This window comes from Cherax quadricarinatus, chromosome 1, assembly GCF_038502225.1.
Source record: "Cherax quadricarinatus isolate ZL_2023a chromosome 1, ASM3850222v1, whole genome shotgun sequence".
NCBI lineage: Eukaryota > Metazoa > Arthropoda > Malacostraca > Decapoda > Parastacidae > Cherax > Cherax quadricarinatus.
The window spans coordinates 10,280,007-10,300,379 of NC_091292.1; positions in this window are offsets into that span (position 1 = coordinate 10,280,007).

A 20,373-nucleotide genomic window follows, 5' to 3' on the forward strand; every position below is an offset into this window, starting at 1 on the left:
CTAGTCGCTACAAGGTTCCAGATTGTTTCATTTCCTGACGCGTGTGTGTGTTCTCACCTAGTTGTGGTTGCAGGGGTCGAGTCACAGCTCCTGGCCCCGCCTCTTCACTGGTCGCTGCTAGGTCCCTCTTCCTGCTCCATGAGCTTTATCATACCTCTTAAAGCTGTGTATGGATCCTTTCTCCACTGCATCACTCTCCAGACTATTCCACTTCCAGACAACTCTATGGTTGAAGAAATACTTCCTAACATCCCTATCTGAGTCTTCAACTTCCAATTGTGACACCTAGTTGCTGTGTCCCATCTCTGGAACATCCTGTCTCTGTCCACCCTTGTGTGCGTGTGTGTGTGTGTGTGTGTGTGTGTGTGTTTGTGTGTGTGTGTGTACTCACCTAGTTGAGGTTGCGGGGGTCGAGTCCGAGCTCCTGGCCCCGTGTGTGGCCCGTGTGTGTGTGTGTGTGTGTGTGTGTGTGTGTCTGTGTGTGTGTGTCTGTGTGTGTGTGTCTGTGTGTGTGTGTGTGTATGTGTGTGTGTGTGTGTGTGTGTGTGTGTGTGTGTGTCTGTGTGTGTGTGTGTGTGTGTGTGTGTGTCTGTGTGTCTGTGTGTGTGTGTTTCTGTGTGTGTGTCTGTGTGTGTGTGAGCGTGTAACAACGCTTGTAAAAAAATGGGGAGTGACTATGTAACTATTCACGCAAGATCATGTTCTTAAAAAATGTTGCTCTATATTCATGTGTATACATTACGCTCTTCACACAAACAAGAACAGCCAACACATGAACGCCAGTGTGTCCTCTCCCTCGGTCATTATTTTATTCCATCCGTAATAGCTCGTACACGCACTAGCGCCATAAATCCCATTAAATATAAAAAAAGATTTTCTTGCATGATGTAATGTTTCTCCGCCCCGAGAGTTGAGACATAAAATGGAATATGCTAGTTTCCGTAGCGTTTCCTTCCTCACTTCAACAGAGCTCCGGGTCGTCGGGAAGTGTCTGTTAGTGTAATCCCATGCAAGTTTCCAGAATGTCTTCGACGTTTTCCAGGATTCCAGAAGAAACCTGTCCCATCGCTTCCCCAACACCATAAAGGTCAAGTCACTCACTTGTATCAGGGATGGATAAGCTCATGTTCTTATGCCCCATTTTGTCCAGTGATTACCAAGTGGGTATTACTCTTGGCACTGTTTATTGGTCTTTCTTATGTCTACTTTTGAATCCTTGGAGTGAACCTCTTCAAAATCTTTCCCTACTCAGTTCATTGGTCCTTTTTACTCATACGAGAATTTAATTTTAGAATGTTCATCTTCATTCTGCTTTCCCCAATATCAGTTTATCATTATTCTCTTTGTCAATATCTCTGACTATCTTATATGCAGTTATCAATGTTATATATAATAAGGTTAGGTAAGTTTTCTAAGGTTGTTTTCGTACAAAATTATTAATTTTTACATTAACATAAATGAAAAAATATATATCTGTAAACGTATAAGAGAAAAATTTAGAAAAGACTTAATTTTAAATGACTTCTTGCTAATTGGCTAATTATACCTATTCGGCACGACACACATATACTTTATATATATATATATATATATATATATATATATATATATATATATATATATATATATATATATATATATATATATATATATATATATGTCGTGCCGAATAGGCAGAACTTGCGATCTTGGCTTAAATAGCAACGCTCATCTTGCCATATAGGACAAGTGATAATTTGTGTATGCAATAATTTCGCCAAAATCATTCTGAACCTAACGAAAAAAATATATTTCACTGTGTTTGTTTAATATTAAATTATTGTAAACAAATCTAAAATATATTTAGTTGGGTTAGGCTAAAATAAATTGCACTCGTTATAATAAGGTTAGGTAAGTTTTCTAAGATTCTTTTGGTGCAAAATTATAAATTTTTACATTAACAGTAATGAAAAAAATATATCTTTAAACGTATAGGAGAAAAATTCAGAAAGGACTTAATTTTAAATGAGTTCTTGCTAATTGACCAGTTTTACATATTCGGCACGACATATATATATATATATATATATATATATATATATATATATATATATATATATATATATATGTCGTGCCGAATAGGCAGAACTTGCAATCTTGGCTTAAATAGCAACGTTCATCTTGCCATATAGGACAAGTGAAAATTTGTGTATGCAATAATTTCGCCAAAATCACTCTGACGATAACGAAAAAAATATATTTCAATGTGTGTGTTTAGTATTAAATTATTGTAAACAAATCTAAAATATATTTAGTTGGGTTAGGCTAAAATAAATTGTTCTTTTTATAACAAGGTTAGGAGCAAAATTAAAATTTTTTACATTAACATTAATGAAAAAAATATATCTTTAAACGTATAAGAGAAAATTTTAGAAAGGACTTAATTTTAAATGAGTTCTTGCTAATTGACCAATTTTACATATTCGGCACGACATATATATATATATATATATATATATATATATATATACATATATATATATATACATATATATATATATATATATATATATATATATATATATATATATATATATATATATATATATATATATATATATATATATATATATATATATATATATATATATATATATATATATATATATATATATATATATATATATATATATATATATATATATATATATATATATATATATATATATATATATATATATATATATAGCCATTTTAAGGTGCAACTTCTGACGCCTACCATCCTGATACATCACATCAGACCATCACTGTTTCCACTCCCTTACGTAATGTGGGCAAAAATCATAATTGCAAATTCATGGTCTCTACAGAGCAATTAAAATTTTATTCAAATATGCTAACATGGCACAAAGAAAATTTGCAGTAAAATGCACAACTTAATATACATGCAAATGATATAGTTACAAGAAAGACAATTAACGAGTGAGTAAAAGTTTTGTTCTTGCTACAACTAGAATAATCTTCCCAATTAAACGGGACTTGAACTGAATTTTTTCTGAACACGAGAAGTTAATCGGTGGAAGCAATACGTATATTTTCTCGTAGCGAATGCGAATGTAATGCTTGTGAATGCGGTTATTGTGATGGCGGTGATTGTTTCTTGTAACGGAGGGTGATACTTGGAATAGTGGCAGTGATAGTGATGGTGGTGGTGGGGGTTGCATTTATAGTCACAGTGGTGGCCCATGCTAACTTCCCCATGGTGTATAAATATACCTAGTCGGATGAATCTTATTGTAGCCAGTTAGCCCAGTGGCTTATGCACTGGCCTGGAGTTTCACGACTCGCTCGCCGTGGGTTCTAAGCCCACCATTTCCGTGGTTTGCAATTGTGTTCTTACGACTTCGTGAGTCAACTGGGGGTGATAGTGATGATGGTAGCAGTACTGATGGTAGTGATTGTGGTAGTAGTAGCTGAGACAATGGTGATGGTGATGGTTTTTATTTATCCAACATGCCTATGCCCTCAGTGCTGTTCCAGACAACATACCCGAGATTCATCGGGTCAGTGTTGCTGACGTGATGTAATTTGTATGGGCCTCCGAGGAGTTACTTAGTAAGGAATTCACCTTCAAGTCTTTTCGTGAAGTCGACGTTCTTAAGCTTCCTGACACGTTAGAGATGTGTTGGCGGTCTATATGTTCGTCGTCTTGAATGTGTTGGATTGAGCTCTAACAGCCACTTATTGGGAAATATCTGTCGTTCGTGCATGGGTGTTTGCGAGTGTTGGGAAACCGAAAGAAGCATTTTATTTTTTTCCATTACTCAACTCGGTACATCACTACACTACACGGGGTAGCACTATTGTATACGGAGTTACACTACACGGGGCAGCACTACTCAACACGGTGTACCACGTGAGACGACAACTTATAACAATATATTTTAATCCGTGATGCGTCTATTTACAGTCCTCTCTTATGAAGTTTAATTAACTTTGGCCTGACGAGCAAAAAAAAAAAAATGTAGGAAGCACTAAAACAAACAAAGCCGTTGTTTTTATTGAGACATAAACAGAAGATAAAAATTGTTAGTTGAAGGAGGGAGTAAACAGGTCTTTAACTTATTGTTTCTTATTTAGAGACCTAATGTAGATTATTATTATTATTATTATTATTATTTTTATTATTATTATTATTATTATTATTATTATTATTATTATTATTATTATTATTATTGTGATAATGTAACACGCTCAACCCGCATAAGCCATTCAGAGCAAAAGATTATTGAAAGATTGTTGAAAGCTCGATTTTCCTTTCGCTAATCGTCTACATATCGCTCAAGCTTCAGCTCTTTCACGTTTAGAGAAATCGTCTTCCCTCGAAAACAATAGATCCTTAAATGTACGTTTCCACCTTCCCCGGAGTGAATAATACTTTCGCAGAAATTCGTCGTCTAAACTGGTCTTCCGTGTCGTTTCTTCACATCAGTTTTATCTGTTCTTCTTCTTTGTTTGAAGGTGATCATCACCTGTACCTGCTCCCAGAGGTGCCTGTACCTGTAGCTACCTGTACATGTAGCTACCTGTACCTGTAGCCTCTAAACTCCTTAACTATTTTCTTTTAAACCTTTGAAAATTACACTTAGGATTACACTTAGGATTACACTTAGGATTACACTTAGGATTGGGACTCAGGGGAAGAGACCCCGGAATCAGTTTCAGTTACCTTACAGGTAACACATTGTTCTCTTATTTAAGCTATTATGTGTATTGTTTACGCCATGTGTATTGTTTAAAGTATTATGTTAATTGTTTATGCTATTATGTGTATTGTTTGCACTATTATGTGTATTGTTTACGTTATTATGTATATAACCTATATTGTTCTTGCGGGGCCATTTCGTCAGCGTCTCCGGTGGCAGTTATAACACTGGCTAGATAGGAGTCTGAGCACTCAAGGAAGATATCCTCTGAATCCTCTCCTGATATACCTCATTACAGATAATTGATGAAAAACATTTTTAAAAAATAGATGCCCTAATGTCCTTCCCCTCTTCCCTTTATCTCTCTCTCTTTACGTGACGGTGTCCTTTTCCTAATTTAAGAGAAGATTCTCTTTAATAAGAAACATTGCCCCAGGAAGTATTTTTATTATTAAAGTAATGAGAATACTAGTAATACTACTACTACTGCTACTACTGCTGCTACTACTACTACTACCACTATTACTACTACTACTGCTTCTACTACTACTACTACTACTACTACTACTACTACTACTACTAATAATAATAATAATAATAATAATAATAATAATAATAATAATAATAATAATAAAAGTAATAATAATAATAATAATAATAATAATAATTATAATAATAATAATAATAATGAAAAGAAGAAGAATATATTATGTTTCAGTATCACTTCAATTACTAAGACTGTAATTCCAACATTTAATTATTACTCATGTAGTGAAAAATATGTTATATTAAACAAAGAAATCAATTTGTCAAGAGCCTCTCCGTTTTACAATAATTAATCCTTGTTCAGGACAAACAAAAGTTGAGTTGCGCATTTTTGTTCTGGAGAGCCGAGCTTGATGGGTCGGCCATGGGAATTTAGGCCAAAAGGCCATGGGTGTGAATTATGTAACGATTTGTATGAATCAGTAAAATTTGTTGCCGTTTGGCGTTTAAATTATGAAGCAGTGGATGAAACATTAACTGAGGGAGAGAGGGGATAAAAGGGGAAAAGAGAGAGAGAGAGAGAGATTGGCACTATGACGATAAAACAGATATAATCAGAGTTAAAACTGAAGCTGCGATGGCCTAATATTAAACAGCAGATGCTGGATGTATCATAACAGGTAATGAAAAAAGAAAAAAGAAAGAAAACTTGCACTGCTAAGCTTATCTCGTTCCTGCTCACGTCAGTAGCTGCACAACCTTACATCAAGCATAAAAGCTTGGAATTTCACCAGCCTGCAACCCATCTTTCTCGACCCAGTATGGATGAATCTGCTCTTTCAGCAGTCGTTTCGACATCAGCGAGACGCATGCTGCCTTGATGTCAAAAATATGTATCTGACTCAGCATCGTGGACTGTAAAAAAAAAAAAAACTATTATTCCACAAGACGGGCGACTATAAGTTTTACTTATCTCAAGGACATTCCTTCATCGGCGTACATGACTTCGTCACTCGACTCGAATTAAAACCAGGTAATCAGACAACAAATATATATTAAAAAGAGTAAGTCACTTGATCAAGTGAAAGTTCTACCCCGCATATGGCTTATCATCACCCTGTACCTTGTATGGCTGTATGACCCTTGTGGGTTTAGCGCTTAGTTTTGATAATAATAATGTGCCTTGTATGTTTGTTGCTTAATTGTTATAAAAAATACACCTGAAACTAAATTTATAATAAAAATATATTTTTTATGGCAAGGCTTTGATATAAACTGTAGAAAGATAACAGCCAGCTCTTAGCTCGTATGATACATAGCAAAAGTTCTAATGTTTAATCATGTAGAACACTCAAGATAAAATAAACTGAGATAGGGACGGGAAATGGAAAATAAGACGGGCAGTGAAGGAAGCAACATACACCAGTGGACAGAGAGAGAAAAAATCGAAAACGAATTGAGGCAGGAAGAAGCATACATTGAAAGACAAAATCAATTACAAAACATAATAATAACTTCTGGTTACAGAAATAACTAAAAATAAAACTGGAGTACTCAGACCCTTCCATTATTCACATGACAACATTCAATCGTGCGATATTGTTCCTCGACAGAACTCAGCCCAACAAAAACTAAACTAAACTAAACTACTTTCCAAAGACCGGTCTATGATAAACAGCCTGGCATTCCAAAGGGGATGACTGAGAGAATTACACAACTAAACTTGTTAATAAGCAAAGTGGACATAATTTATCACTATCATAGGCTACATCACAGACGGTATTGATTTAAGGGCGTTACAAGTGTTCATTGCATTGGTCTACAGCCAAAAAGCGTCGGAAATATAACTAATCATTCCTTATTAATTTTGGATCACTGAATACGGAAATGCTTCTTAAAATTGCAAATTATCTCTATAAAGGTAAGAACTTAGGTAGGTTGTTGTAATCCTTGACTTTGAAAGGGAAGGTAAATAAACTGCACAAGTCAAAATGCTCTTGATTCAAACCCACAATGCGTAAGTGTTTGAAAAATATATAAAATTTCCAATATTTCTCATCAGTAGTTCTTTTTTTTTCAAGTTTCTTCTATTTTGTTGGGAAAGTGGGGACAAACTTGTGCTAAATAGCCCACGAATTGTGCAGCCTTGTTTGTTTTGGGCACTGTTTTCTGGCAGCTCTAATAACAGAAAACAGATGCTTCGCTTATAATACCTTTGTAACTTGTCATGATTGTGACTAGACCTACCTGGAGTTCATTACCTTTGTAAATTGTGAATTCATTACCTCTGTAACTTGCTCAGCTATCAAAACTTTGAGGCCCAGTCCCTGGACCCATTATGTACCTCTGTAATCTTTTAACTACCGCCCACAGGGTGGGTATGGGGTGCATAATAAACATAATAAACTAACTAACGCTTATAATTCAGGTATTACATCACCCTGCTAACTAGACTGTATCAGTTCATCCCCAGAAGTCATATGTCAAACTCCTTTTTGTGTTTACATTTACAGTGACTTTTTCAGTCATATTGGGACAAAAATGCCTCGTGATTGCATGAACAGTGAAGGCTATGTTTGCAGACAATTGACTTTTGCATTTCAAAAGTGTGCTATAACTGCTCTGTGATCTATTTTTTCTATAACCTATATTTTGACTGTAAGATTATAGATCAGGCCAAGAGCAAGGCAACACACATATGCTGCAATACTTATGCAACCAACCTTCGACATTTGTCGTTATCATTTGAAAAATTGTGGTGCAAAATGCTTCTGAAGATACATATCTTCCATTTGCAAATAGATTTTTTTTTCCATTCAGCTGCGGGACAGTCAGTGATGAGCACTGTGAAGGTTTCCATCCGGCCATCTCAGTCAATGGAGAAACTCTACAAGGGAAAATGAAGTCCATCACTGTTATTAGATTACCCTGGACAGTAACAAGAGAAGCTGTAGAAGTGGAATACAAGACACAAACAAAGAAACGTCGGGTTGAATCATTATCAGTGAATTTATTATGCAAGTATGCTACTAATATATTGTATACATATTCACAGAATGTGTCAACAAATTTTCTTGGAAACATTAGCCACTCGATTTTTACTATGGTCGTACTGGTTTTTAGGGTCTCAGTAGATACCTTAAAGTGTAATGTCTTTTCTCCGAAGCACAAAACTATAAGAAATTCGTAGACCAATGTAACCGATGATTTGGGTACAACTGTCATTATTTTAAGGAAGTTGCGACCATTTCTGAGGATACGTAATGTTCATTACGAGCCACATGACGCATGAAGCAAGAGTTCATTCCGTGCTATTGGGCCTTTGTAACACTAATTCTTGGCTTTTCCCACACGTGAAGTTTTTTCTAGCCTATATATTACAAGTAACATTCGTTCTGAGATATTTAAATAGCCTGAGTATTAAATTATGGGATCACTCGGTATTAGATGTATCTATCGTGGGCTACCCTGACACTTGTGAGGTGATTTTGAGAACATTTTTTATTAGCAAAGTAACAATTCTGCTCAGTTTTGATTCTTTTATCAAATCCCGCTCCCTGGCTTCACCCGCGCTGGTGCCTTCACGTGAGCTCCAGCAGCAACACATGCGGCTCATTACGGAATTTATGTCCAGCAATAGTTCACAGTAATTTGCAATGAAAAAGGTATATAGGTATGTCAAATAATCTTGAACACAGTGAGCTGAGGCGTGAGACACCTAATTCACATGAAAAACACACGCGGGTTGATGGCCTCTCTTGAGTTATCAGCCCTAATGTGATCGATCTTCCGAATATGTAGAATGCCAGTCGAAAAGATATATACAGTTTTTTTATAAACATGTATATAATTTCCAAAAGGCAATTAAAAAAAATAAATTAATGCATCTATCACGAGCTTAATTTTTTTTTAATTTAATAAGGATTGTAGAGTTATTGCCAAGAAAAAAAAAACTGTAAGCATGATCAAAACTCGAAAATTATCTTATCTTCTACAGAAATATAATATTCTGCTCTGAATCGTAGTTTCCAAAGAAGGAGTCATGAACGTAGGCATGAGGCTACTGTAGGTGTCAGGAGAGACACACAGTGACATTCAGCACTTCGTCTATTCTACAGCTACTACCACTGCTACTACAATTGTTGCTGAAACTGCTTGTACAAAAACTTTTATTCGTAATACAGTTACCACTACAACTACTTCTATTACTACTTAAAATAACGAAATAATAATAAAAAATTAATAATAATAATAATAATAATAATATAAGTAAAACTAACACTATGCTATTCACATATAAGCTTTAACATAAACAATATGAATAACGGCAAACGTTCTTTCATTATATTATAATTTGCAAAAAATAAATGTTACTTTGAAAAATCTCCTACACTTCTGTGCTTCCTTAATTTTTTTTTTTTTTGCCTTGGCATTTTAATGGAGTCTTTACTAGCCCCGCGTCGACCAGTGCTGGAAAATCCAGAACCACGCGAGAAAGATATTTACTGACTATGAATTAGCTGATTAACTAGGAGGAACTCTGGTATGTGTGAGTGTGAGTGTGAGTGTGTGTGTGTGTGTGTGTGTGTGTGTGTGTGTGTGTGTGTGTGTGTGTGTGTGTGTGTGAGTGAATATGTGTGTGTGTGTGTGTGTGTGTGTGTGTGTGTGTGTGTGTGTGTGTGTGTGTGTGTATGTGTGTGTGTGAGTGAATATGTGTGCGTGTGTGTGAGTGAATATGTGTGTGTGTGTGTGTGTGTGTCTATTTACTCCTATCCACGTGGGCCGTGTCGTACACGTTCTTAAAACTATGCATGCATCCTACTTCCATTACTTCTTCCTCCAGAACATTCCATTTCCTTACCATCCTGAGGCTAAAGAAATGGTTCTTAGCATCCCTGTAACTCAGAGTGTCTTAACTTCTTACTATGCTCTCGGTACCCTTTTCTTGCCTTTCGAACAGTCTAATTTATCTGGATATTTTGTTTGTCAGTATCATGTCTTCCCTGGCATTTCAGTTCTGCTTTATTCAGTGTATTTTTTCACTCTCTCTTCACAGTTCATTCTCTTTTTCTTTGGCACCAGTCTTGTAAACAAACCTTTTGCACTTTTTCCAGTTTCTTAATATGCTTTATCAGATTTGACATTTGCCGTATCATCGATCGTGAAACACTTTCTGTTAAGATTCCTTAATGCTAATTTTAGAGTCAGTAAACGAGCATTCACTTGCAGATATTATTTGGTTGATATGCACTTCAGGTGATATCCTCATCACTGTACTCACCCACAGGTTTTTCTCTTTGAATGAGGTGTGTAAACTCTGTGCCTGGAGTTTATACCTATTTTCTTGTTCTCTCTCCCCTTCCCCAATTTTCATAACCTTGCATTTACCGAGGGTGAATTTCCGAATTCACTTGTCTGTTCGGATCCATTTGTAGCCTTACCTTATCGACGTCAGTTTTAATTCTCCTAATTAATTTTACATCATCTAAAAACAGGAATTACTATGACCATCTTTCCTGGTATATCATTCACATATATCAGAAACTTTATAAGTCCCAGTAATGTTCCATGTGGAACCCCACTTACTATATTTTCCCATTCTGACAATCTTCTTGGACAATCACTCTTTGCCTCCTTCTTTCTGACTGAATGTAGTACATTCCAGGTTTCACTTGCTTGCTCCCTAAGTATCTTGTGAGGTACGGTTTCAAATGCTTTCTTGCTCTTCAAGAATACGCAATGACCTGTTGTTTTCTTCCTCCCAATGCCATTCTTTCAAGATTACCTTTTTTGTTGTCATCATTACCCTTGCCTTTTTTTTTACCTTCCATTCCCCTACGAGCATATCTGATAACTTCGTTTCTCCATCGTCGCTTCCTGATTCCTCTGCTCTTTCTGCCTTTTTCTTAATTACCATTGCTCCTTCCACCCGTTGCCTCATTTCTCTAGAACACCCTTCAGCCTTTTCATTTTCCCTTCTAGTATTGAGGATCTTCAGTGTTTGTTGTCCTTTTCTCCCCTACCAGTGAGCACTGGCTCTCTCCATTTGTCTATGTCTGAGCTATGAGGTTCGTTTTTTTTTTTCTGCTACCCTATCCTTTAGATCACTACTCCTAGTTATTATTTCTTTTACACACACACACACACACACACACACACACACACACACACACACACACACACACACACACACACACACATGCAAAACAACCACTATGAAAAAAGAATAGTGGAATTCCATGAGCTTTCGTGATTTCTCGCTTTATCAAAGAACTGTAAAAAAATAATAGAGCAGCTGAAGGCTTATAAGGCAGAGATAACACTTCACCTGTTTACCATGATCTTAGATCCTCTTTGTCATTTCACTGGTGCTGAGATGTGTCTCCACTTCGGTGTCTGGTATTGCGGCTGGCTACCGGGAGAGGCAAAGAGAAAGATTTAAGAAGTTGTATAGTTTGGGTTGATGGTGGGGAGGGAAAGACAGGGTAAGTGAAGAATAAGTGAGAGTAGGAGTAGTATAAGAGAGAGAGCGAGGTAAGAAGGTAAAAGAAAGTGTATGATGAGGAGGGAAAGCGGACTATGGGGGATATAGGTATGTGATAGAAGGAGCAGTTACGGGAGAGGTGTAGGTATGGAAGGGGAGGGGAAATCCTGGGAAGGTAGAAGGGAACAAGAGTGGAGGCGTGAGGGTAGAATGGTAGGAAGTGAGGGGGAATGGGATAAAGGGGAAGAGAACTAGAGTGGAGAATAAGTTAACTAGGGTTGGGTGTTACTCGTCGTTACTTCTGGTTGTTAGTGCCTGTCAGTCTGGGTGTAGTGTTTCTTTTTCCTCTGCCCGTGTACTCACCTATTTGTGGTTGCAGGGGTCGAGTCTTAGCTCCTGGCCCCGCCTCTTCACCGGTTGCTACTGGGCCCTCTCTCTCCCCGCTCCATGAGCTTTATCAAACCTCGTCTTAAAACTGTGTATGGTTCCTGCCTCCACTACGTCATTTTCTAGGCTATTCCACTGCCTGACAACTCTATGACTGAAAAAATACTTCCTAATATCTCGCTGACTCATTTGTGTCTTCAACTTCCAATTGTGGCCTCTTGTTTCTGTGTCCCCTCCCTGGAACATCCTGTCTTTGTCCACCTTGTCTATTCCACGCAGAATTTTATATGTCGTTATCATGTCTCCCCTGACCCTCCTGTCCTCCAGTGTCATCAGGCCGATTTCCCTTAATCTTTCTTCATAGGACATTCCCCTTAGCTCTGGAACTAACCTTGTCGCAAACCTTTGTACTTTCTCTAGTTTCTTGACGTGCTTTATCAAGTGCGGGTTCCAAACAGGTGCTGCATACTCCAGTATGGGCCTGACATACACGGTGTACAGTGTGTGTGTGTGTGTGTGTGTGTGTGTGTGTGTGTGTGCGTGTGTATGTGTGTGTGTGTGTGTGTGTGTGTGTGTGTGTGTGTGTGTGTGTGTGTGTGTGTGTGTGTGTGTGTGTGTGTGTTCGTGTGTCTATTTTTATGCATGTGTGCGTGTATGAGTACGCTATATCCTAACTTCTCTTAACATTCCTCAAAACACTCGCTGTTGTTCAGCACTTTGAAACTCATTAACTCTAAATTTCTTACATCAGCATTATTTAAGAAATACAGAAAGAATCACCTTCCATCGTATAGTGCCAAATAAGCAGTTTCTCTGCAACTAACGACGCGGTAACGCAATTAACTTTATTACGAGGCTAAAAAGACGTATTTACCCGTTAAACGAACAGACACGTCATGTTGTCCACAGCTGAGACGGGAAAGAAAAATGAACAGCTCCCAGGGACTTTATGAGGGTTGTCAGCTGTCATTATTGTCCCCAAGCCAGCAGGAGACCAACACCGTATAGCTTATGTCTTGTTTATAACCTTACAAGGGTCATGCAACACACACACACACCAACCCTATGCAGCAGATCCAATTAAGACTAAATTGCATATGCAGGATTACGCAGTACGAGGATGGTTCTTATGATAGCAATAAAAGTTGATTGCTCAAGTCCCCGCTAATGAAGGCAGAAAAAGCCGGCCCTGGCAGACACGAAAGCCAGGTGATAAGAGACAGTAGAGGCTTCACGTACTTATAGTGATACTTTTTTTGTGTATGGAATTATTTAGGCCTGGATCAGACGGGGCAAGCTGTAGCCATCTACTAGCTAGGTGAATTAACTGGAGCCTTCAGCCATATAGATATACTAGTGGATTAGCTGGAGCCTCTATCAGCTGAAGGCATCAGATGGAACCTCGGTTAACTGGATGCACTAGCTGGAGCATCGACCAACCGATTGCATTAAATTCATTCTCAATGAATTGAATCCTTGACCATCTGGACGAAATCAGATGCATCCTCGACCAAATGGATTCATCAGAGGGAGCCTCGACCAACTAGATTCATCAACCGAAGCTTCAACCAACTGGTTGCATGCATTTTAACAGACACAGAATCCCTGATGGAGATTAAAACTAAGTGATCATATTCTAGGAGTTTACCTAGTTTTTCCCTGTTCCAGTGACAACAGATGTACCAATTTACTCTTGTCTTCGAATTATGAATCAGAGAGAAAGAGAGAGAGAGTGCGAGCAAGAATATTTTGTAGATCTGTAACTAAGTTAACAGTGACCCTTCTCTATCTGCCCCAGTGATACGGGAGCTAATATATGGAGATAAATGGAATAAAAATACCCACACAATGGAAAAGTAATATATCTTGCATCTATTTATTAAGAGAAGCTATCCTGCGAGACACGATATTTCACACACACACACACACACACACACACACACACACACACACACACACACACACACACACTACAATCAATATGGCTTTGATAACAATGAGAGCTGTCGATTAGCGGACGGAGGATCGAGTCTCCACTCGAGTAGCAGCAGCATAAGACAACTCCAGTAACAGCAACAGAGGACAACACTAGTAACAACGGCAACAGAAGACAATTCCAGTAATAACAATGTGAAGAGGTTGACAAAATGTTGAAGACAGTGAAGAAAAGACACAGTTACAGAGCAGTTTTTGTGGCAATATTTCGCTTTGTGTAGATCCAAAACTTACTTTCCACCTGTGTTTTTTTTTCACTGCCCTCGGCAGTATTGCTCTGTATCCTGGCTGGCACAACAACTAAGGAAGACGAGCTTCTACTAATGCAAGTGAATGATGAGAGACAGTCGAGCTTCGCGTGCTGAGGTGCAGTCAACTGATCTGTCCTCGTTACCTTTTTCCATAATTGTCCATAAAAAATAATCCCTATGTTAGTCCATCCAACGACTTATCATTTTAAAAACAAGGAACAATAGCGGCATAATAATAAAAAATTAGTTATTGTTACTATTACTGGGCTATGTAGGCCTAGTGGTCAGGATCATAGCGATACGCCAGAAAGCTTAGAGAATCTAATGTATCGTTGAGGTACACAAATCTGGTTGTTAAAAACCTCGGTGAAAAACTAGGACAAGTCTAGGAATGACCATTTTTCACAGATACAAACAGGCGAAAAGGTTTGAATGCAATTTGATAAAACAGATCATGATAAATGCTCCTATCATGAATATCCTGTAATAAATGTCTCTGTGATGAACAGCTCATGGTAAATACCTTCTGAGAATTTTCTCTTGGCTAATAAATTCCAGCTGCTGGAGGAACAAGCAGTGTGGAATACTCTTGCAACGTTAATATCCTTCATACGTCAAGTGGAAGGATTGATAATTTTCATATACTTAATGTAAGTAACTTCAGTCATACCTCTCCTATATTATCTCTCAAGTAACCTTACAAATACCTCCCCTATGTCGTCCCATAAGTAATATATACCTCTGTGCTATACTATCGTATTCTCAACTATCTAGACACTTAGAGGTACCTACACCTCAACAGGTACCCTCTATTCTATTTATTTCTATTCGTTTGTAGTCTCTCGTGTATCTTGAAACATTACTCTGCTACGACTTATACACAGGGCGCTAGAAATACCTAAACCAGAAAGAGCTTGGCACAAGGGGATTCAATCTGGATAAATGCAGACTTAAAAATATACAGAAAAGAACCGGTTTAGCACTAGAGTTGAAGAGTGGAACAATATCCTGAGCAGAGTCACAAAAGCTAACACAGTGAGCAGCTGAAAGGGAGATTAGATCAAGTAGGGTACTATGTTTTTTTTTTTTTTTTTGCAAGGTGTCTATACCGTTGGCCAACCTCCCCATATATATATATATATATATATATATATATATATATATATATATATATATATATATATATATATATATATATATATATATATATATATATATATATGAAGGACAAGCCACCGGGGGTGGGAATCTTTAGCTCAAGCACTTTCACACTTCTCAGTGCGTCATCAGGAGCTGTGCAATGTTGCAAGGGAACAAACAAAGTAGGGTGTCACCGGCCACGGTTACCCTTAGACTGGGTTAGTGGTCGGTGCCAACCCCACCCTACCATCATCCCCCTACTACTCATATGGGGTAGAAGGGTTTCTGAGATGTCAAGTATGAAATTATAAGATATAAAAAGTCAGCCCTAAGCTTTTTCTAATCGTTTATAACGGGTCATGTGGTTTGAGAAAATCAGTTTCTCGTTAGATACTGTAGACATGGATACCTATTAGCAAAAAAGAGGCACAATACCGTGACTGGAACGATACACAAATAACCCTCACATAGAAAAGAGGAGCTTACGACGACGTTTCGGTTCGACTTGGACCATTTACAACGTCGTCGTAAGCTCCTCTCTTCTATGTGCGGGTTATTTATGTATGTATATATATATATATATATATATATATATATATATATATATATATATATATATATATATATATATATATATATATATATATATATATATATATATATATATTGCAACTGGCGTTATCACTCTCGTGTATCTGTTAGAACCAGGTTAGAAAGTCTTGTCCATTGCAGTCGACAAGCTTTAAACCTAACAGACCCTTCTAACATATAATCCACCTAACAAAATCAAACGATTCTAGCAGCCAATGCTTTTTATTCATACAGAAGCAGGGCACTAACAAGCGCGATATTTAGCTTGTCGTCGGCTGAAAACGCACACGATCAAAAAACAGAATTAGTCGAGTGAAAACGAGTCTCTAACAGACGTTTATAGCAACAGTGTTCTTTGTGACAAATTAAAATAATGGTAATTAAGTTCTGAAATCCCATTATGAATGTTCGGCGGTGACGTCAGCAGACTCAAATTAATGATCAGGAATGCCAGAAATTTTCGGAGTTCGCCATTGGCGTATGAAAATTGCAAGTCCAGTGGCTTATGTGGAAGGTATCTGCTGGGCGAAATGATGTATTTGCTAGAAGTATGAAGACGAAGAGGCAAGTAGAAAAGTAAATTTATTGGGGACACGTTTCGCTCTGTGTAGAACCTTTATGAAGGCTTGACGTGATGAAACTGTACACGGAGGTTAAACTTTATCATAATATAAGCAGGGGTTTGCAAGTCTATACCAGGAGTCGAGACAACGACACTACCACCACTACAACCCCAACCGTAACAATATCCTTACCACCACCTTGACAACGACAGTACCATCACTATCACAACGACACTACCACCCCAACCGTAACGACACTACCACCTTCACATCGACACCACCACCACCACGATCTTGACAGTAACACCACCATCACCACAATGACAACGACAACGACACTACCACCATAACAACTATACCACCACCAGTACGACAACAACAACAGCACAACCATCATCATCATAACACTGCCAACATTATTACCCTCGTTACTAGCGACCTTTACAACCATAAATCACCAACTCAGTGTATCATCATCCATGTTACCAATACCACTGCCATCATTACCATGCAAGCCTCACGACCCTCCTATAATAGCTCCCCTTAACAAACATTACCAGTAACACTAACCACCATTGCCATAAAAGTCTCTACACTCCCCTCTACCAACCCTAACAACAACCAGCATTATTCCCTCTCCTCCCCCCTCCTCTCTCTCCCTCCCCATTTCCCTACCTCCCATCCCCAACAACCCTCTAACCTCCCCTGACCTCCTCGCTCGACGTCCTTCCCTCTCCCCTCCTCTCTTCTTTCATATTTCCCTTTCTTTTAGTCCCTTCCCTCCATTTACCTTTCTCTACCTTTCACATCCTTTCCCCCTCTCTTCTCCTTCCCTTCCCTCCCCTCACATTAGTACCCTTACTAGGTCATTAATGTCAAGCGAAAGACATAATCCCTTGCCTGATAACTCAGTTACAGAGGCGAGAGAAAGAGAAGAGAAGAGAGGAGAAGAAGAACAACGGAAAGAGAGAGAGAAGTTGGGGAAGAGAGCCAGAGAGCTAGTAAGGGAATATATATATATTTATATATATATATATATATATATATATATATATATATATATATATATATATATATATATATATATATATATATATATATATATATATATGTCGTGCCGAATATGCAAAACTGGTCAATTAGCAAGAACTCATTTACAATTAAGTCCTTTCTAAAATTTTCTCTTATACGTTTAAAGATATATTTTTTTCATTAATGTTAATGTAAAATTTTTAATTTTGCACCAAAAGAATCTTAGAAAACTTACCTAACCTTATTATAACAAGAACAATTTATTTTAGCCTAACCCAACTAAATATATTTTAGATTTGTTTGCTATAATTTAATACTAAACAAACACAGTGAAATATATTTTTTTCGTTAGGTTCAGAATGATTTTGGCGAAATTATTGCATACACAAATTTTCGCTTGTCCTATATGGCAAGATGAACGTTGCTATTTAAGCCAAGATCGCAAGTTCTGCCTATTCGGCACGACATATATATATATATATATATATATATATATATATATATATATATATATATATATATATATATATATATATATATATATATATATATATATATATATATATATATATATATATATATATATATATATATATATATATATATATATATATATATATATATATATGTATATATATATATATATATATATATATATATATATATATATATATATATATATATATATATATATATATATATATATATATATATATATATATATATATATATATACATATATGCAATAAGATCACAGTAAACAGGTGATTTTAAATTATGGAAAACAACCACTGTGAAAGAGTAGTGAAATTCCATGCGCTTGGAATTTCACTACTCTTTCACAGTGGTTGTTTTGCATATATATATATATATATATATATATATATATATATATATATATATATATATATATATATATATATATATATATATATATATATATCGTTTAAAGATATATATCTTTTCATTTATGTTAATGTAAAAATTAATATTTTTATACCAAAACAACCTTAGAAAACTTACCTAACCTTATTATAACAAGCGCAATTTAATTTAGCCTAATCTAACTAAATATATTTTAGATAAGTTTACAATAATTTAATAATAAACAAACACAATGAAATATATTTTTTTTCGTTAGGTTCAGAATGATTTTTGCGAAATTATTGCATACACAAATTTTCGCTTGCCTTATTCAGCAAGAAGAGCGTTATTAAAGCAGTACCTTAATACAGTGCACTTAGAACGCGCTTTATCCCAAGTCATTGCACTGAGATATAGCGATACTGATCTCTAAATGGACGCGATTTTTAACAGATTAGTTTGGAGCACAAGCCGTTGACGTGCGACAACTCTTTCGCTGAAGCCTTAACACGCTAGTATTTGTTTTTATTATCATTTTAAGCTGAGTTTGTTGCTTTTTACTGACATTGTAACGAGAGAACTACCATTGTCACTTAAAATTTAACGAAGATGCATTGTTTGCTCTTGAACAATAGCGAAGTCGTCCGTGTGTTTCCACACGGAGTTAAAACACAGCAGACCTCTCGCAGCGTAGGAGTGAGATTTAATTAATCCCAACAGGAAATAGCTACAACGAGGAAAATTTCATGTGAGCTAGATAAAAGAGAGTGAGTTATGTTTTTCCTAACCCCCCCCCCAAAAAAAAAATCAGGAAAAAATAAGAGTAGTAAACAAAAGACTTAGTTGCATCTAAGAACGTTATCTTCTTGGCAGTATTACAGCATTCTCTTTTCGGTTTATCATTCGCAAAACCCTCGACAACAATACCCCGAAACCAGCATTGTGGTGTGTGTATATTAAATACTTTTTGTCTGAGCTCCGGGGGAAAAAATGCAAGAATTAATCCATCTCTCATTCAACATAAAATCTGGAGAACTCAAAAGCCCTGGCTTATCCTTTCATGGCGGAGCTCCAGGACAAAAAAAAAAAAGTATCCGTTTTTAAGTAGCCGGATTCACAGTTAATCTCCATTCGTAAACAAAGAAGGCGAAGAGAAGAAAAGGACGAAGAAGGAGAAGAAGAAGAAAAGGACGAAGAAGAAGAAGAAGAAGAAGAAGAAGAAGAAGAAGAAGAAGAAGAAGAAGAAGAAGAAGAAGAAGAAGAAGAAGAAGAAAAGGACGAAGGAGAAGAAGAAGAAGAATAGGACGAAGAAGAAGAAGAAAATGACGAAGAAGAAAAGGACGAAGAAGAAGAAGAAGAAGAAGAAGAAGAAGAAGAAGAAGAAGAAGAAGAAGAAGAAGAAGAAGAAGAAGAAGAAGAAGAAGAAGAAGAAGAAGAAGAAAAGGACGAAGAAGAAGAATAAGAAGAAGGAAGAATAAAGAGGTAACGTGCGTTATCCAAGCTCGTCTGTTTTATTCCTTATTAAAATACTGATATTTATATTAGATTCGATTAAGTTTCATTCTTATGTGTATAATCTCATTAGATTTTTCCCCCGTGTTTTCATGTTTGATTTTGCGTTTGTGTACTTTTTTTACCCGCATGTTTGCTTTTATGTTTTTTTTTACCTTCCTTGTCTGTAGACTTGCCCTCCTGCTTGCCTATTTATATGTCTGTTTACCTCTCTGTCTGTGAGAACTCAAGAATACACTACCTCACTCTCTTACCCCTTCCTAACTCCTGGCCAATTATCCCTTGATTCCTTATCCATTACCGATTACCACCATTCTGCTTTACCTCACGTCTCTCTTTCTCTCCTTTCTCACCCCACACCATCCATCCCCCTTACACTCCCT